This window comes from Nicotiana sylvestris, chromosome 9, assembly GCF_000393655.2.
Source record: "Nicotiana sylvestris chromosome 9, ASM39365v2, whole genome shotgun sequence".
Lineage (NCBI taxonomy): Eukaryota > Viridiplantae > Streptophyta > Magnoliopsida > Solanales > Solanaceae > Nicotiana > Nicotiana sylvestris.
This window is the reverse complement of record NC_091065.1, coordinates 169,247,563-169,251,712: the sequence shown is the minus strand read 5'-3', so window position 1 is coordinate 169,251,712 and position 4,150 is coordinate 169,247,563.

Sequence of the window (4,150 nt, the reverse complement as noted above, 5' to 3'; positions counted from 1 at the left end):
GATGCACTGCTTCCCATCCTTTCGCGAACTCGAAGCACCTCCCGTGAACGCGAAGGCTTAATTCTGTCCTTCCTCAAATCCTTCTACGCGAACGCGAGGCTCCACTCGCGAACTCGAAGAGGTAATTCTCTGCTACAGCTGAGCAGATTTTTCTGCAACTTTCAAACTCCAAAATGGTCCGATTGACCACCCAAAACTCACCCGAGGCCCCGGGACCTCAACCCAAAGCACCAACACATCCTAAAACCTTGTTCAAACTTTCTCCAATCATCAAAACACCTCAAACAACACCAAATCCACCAATTTACATTGAATTCAAGCCTAAGTTTTCTAAAAACTTCTGAAATACGCTTTTGATCAAAAACCCAACCAAACCATGTCCGAATGACATAAAATTTTGCATACACATCCCAAATGACATAAAAAGCTACAGAAACTCTCGGAATTCCATTCCGACCTCTATATAAAAATCTCACCTATCCATCGGAAAACGCCGAAATCTCACTTTCGCCAATTCAAGCCTAAACCTTCCACGGACTTCCAAAATGCATTCCGATCACGCTCCTAAGTCCCAAATCACCTAGCGGAACTAACCAAATCATAAAATTCTGGTCCGATATCATATACAAGCCAGTCAAATATTGGTCAAACCTTTCGAATTTCAAGCTTCAAACTGGGAACTGTTCTTTCAAATTCATTCCGATTTTCCTGAAAACCAAAACCAACGATTTAAATAAGTCATAATTCATCACATAGGTCTAGTCATGCCCAAGAACTGACAAGCAAAGTGCAAAATCTCAAAACGACCGATCGGGTCATTGCATTGTGGGGGCTACATATGCACGAGGTGGCGAGAGTCCGTGCGTAGCTACTATTATGCTTAAGTCCGGGTAGTCTAGGACCCAAATATATGCTTTACCTGCAATATTTGCAACCTTATTGTCAATTTAAAATGCTTAAATCATATCGAACTTGGTAAATAAATTTCAAAAAGGCTAAACATCACTTTCTTGTTTGTTAAAAGAGAATTTGCCATTTCCTTGTGTAATTGCTCCTTGATGAATTCTTGATCGACTATTTGAATGTATTTATCTTTTATGGAACGGGCTGAATGCCTTGGCAAATTAAATAGATGCATCTATGGTTCGCGCCATTCGACCCTCTGTCAGTGTACAATTTAAATATTATGTTCGATCGGACCGTACGACCTCGGCATGATTTGCGCATGCTTGTATTGCTTGCCTTGAAATTTATAAATAATGATATTGCCTTCTTGGCCTGAGATAAATTGATAAATGATGAAAGCTGAATTTGGAAATCCCCTATTAATAAATGGATTGTTTACCTGCTTCATGATTTCCTTGAGTTTACCGCCTTTTTATAAAATCCATGATCTATTATATTATTGGCACATTATTGTTGGCCATAGTAAGTTTTGGAGTCGACCCCTAGTGACTTCTTCTTCGAGGTTAGACTGGATACTTACTGGGTACGCATTATTTTTGTACTCATACTACACTTGCCGTACATTTTGTTGTACATGCATATACATTTAGTGGCTTTGTAGTGCTGCATCATGATTGATATGGGGACTTGGGTGAGCTGCATCTTCTGTCACGATCCGCAGCCAGCCGAGTCTCCTTTAGAGTATATTTATTTTTAATTCCTATCCAAATTTGGTATTCCGGAAGATGCTATATTTTATCTTTTTTTCCTAGATGATGCTCATGCACTTGTGACACCGGATTCTGGGGTATTATGGGATTATTCAGTATTGGAATTTGTTAAGAACATTGTTACTTACTCTGTGAAGTTCACCATTTATTAGCTAACTTAAGGAAATTATGATTTCAAAAATACTAAAATGAGGACAAAATTAATTAAGTATTTATGGTTGGCTTGTCTGACAGCTGTGTCCGGCATCATCACGACCTTATTGGATTTTTGGTCGTGATATTCCAGAGTTTGTGACTTGATTTATGAATTAAAAAAAATTACTTAACTAATAAAGAAGACAATATAAACTATCAACTAGTAAGAATGAGGCTGAATCAAGGAGAAAAAGGTCTAGGGTTTATGATATCCCCCAATTGCCGGATTAATTCCTAAAACGCTAGCTATAATCTTGCCGCACCACTCTCTAAAGATGACGAGTTCTTATTTATCGCAATTATCTCTCGATCAATTACGATAATTTACTAGAAGTATTCTCTCGAATTACTCTAGCTGACAATTTATACAACTCATAAGGATCACGCCAAAGCTTTGTTATCTCTAATCCCACTTTTAAATCCAAGTAATTAATCTTTTAACTTACTCGAAAGTAGCGTTGTTCACCAACAATCTAATCAAGTGTTCTCTCACAAGCAACACAAGATAACAAGACACGATTAATCAAGGGATCTTCAATTAACCACAAGAAGCATATAGTTGAACAATTAGAGAGTAAAAACGGCTCAATTATATCAATACGCAATCAAGAATTCATCCAACAATTGGTTCCATCAACCCTAGATGACGGGTTTAGCTACTCATAATACTACTCAAAAATGCATAAACCATTGTCAAACTAATATTCATATAAATAAAGATAGAAAAGTAGAGAGAAACTCTTTGATTCATCTTTTTGAATGAACTTGAGGATCTTTCGGGCTCAATTTTTCTTCAACAATGGTGTTTCTTGCCTTCTCAAGTCAAGCGTGTGGCTGAAATAAGGGTCGAAAGCTTTTATACTGAAATAAGGGTCAAAATCTTTTATATCACGTCCCTAAGCCAATTTACTAAGTTTCCCCTCAAGATAAAACACAGGAAAATTTGCCCTTGTGCCCTAGTTGTGCTTTGCACAGGGCCTGGTTGTCACGGCCCAAAATCCAATAAAGGTTGTGATGGCGTCAGACACCGCTGTCAGGCAAGCCAACCACAAATACTTAATTTAGTTCTCGTTTTAGTATTTTTGAAACCATGATTTTTTTCTTCAATTTAATAGTAAAATATGAGATTTCAGAATAAATAATAATATTTTAACCATGTCATCAATGAATAATCCATAATTATCCCAGAACCCGGTGTCACAAGTGCATGAGCGTCAACTAGGAAGAATAAATACAGCATCTGTCCGAAATAGAAATTTGGACATGAAAGAAAAATGTAAATACTCTAAAGGAGACTCTGCTGGCTGCGGATCGCAGCATAAGATGCAGCTCACCTAAGGCGGGGCCAACCATGCCGCTGCGCCCACAAGGCCACTAGACATACATGTGCCCGTACAATAAAATGTACAGCAAGTGTAGTATGAGTACGCAAACAACACGTACCCAGTAAGTATCCAGTCTAATCTCGAAGAAATAGTGATGAGAGGTCGACTCCGACGTTTACTAGTGGTCCAATAATAATGTACTAATAATATAATTAGTCATGGATTTTATTAAAAACAATAGTAAACTTAAGGAAATCATGAAGAAAGTAAACAATTCTTTTGATAACAATGAATTTCCAAATTCATTTTTATTATTTATCAATTTATCTCGGACCAGGGAGGCAATATCATTATTTATAAATTTCAAGGGAAGCAACACAAGCATGCACAATTCATGCCGAGGTCGTACGGCCCGATCCAACATAATATTTAAACTGTGCACTGCCAGAGGGTCGAATGACGCGAACCATAGATGCATTTATTCACCTCGCTCGCAAATCATACATGCGATGCGGTCCAATATAAATTCAAGGATTTATCCCACTCACGAAACATACGTGAGACGCGGTCAATTACAAATTTAATCATTTAAATCAAAATTCTTTCTTAATTCCTTTAAAAATAAAAGACAATTCAACTTGAATCCTTTAAATCCTTAGAAATTCTCAACTTAATTCCATTTGTTAAAAATAGCAAGTATCATTAAATAACGGTGTCTACAAAGCATGGTGTAAACCTAAACTACCCGAACATAACAGGAATATTAGCTACGTACGGACTCTCATCACTTCATGCGTATGTAGCCCCCACAAATAATCACATATTATTTAAATTTACCTATGGGGAAATTTCCCTCTTACAAGGTTAGAAAAGAGACTTACCTCGCTCCGAAGTTCCATAACCGGCTCCAACGCCACTCTAACACCTCAAACCGATGCCCAGTGCTCCAAAAAT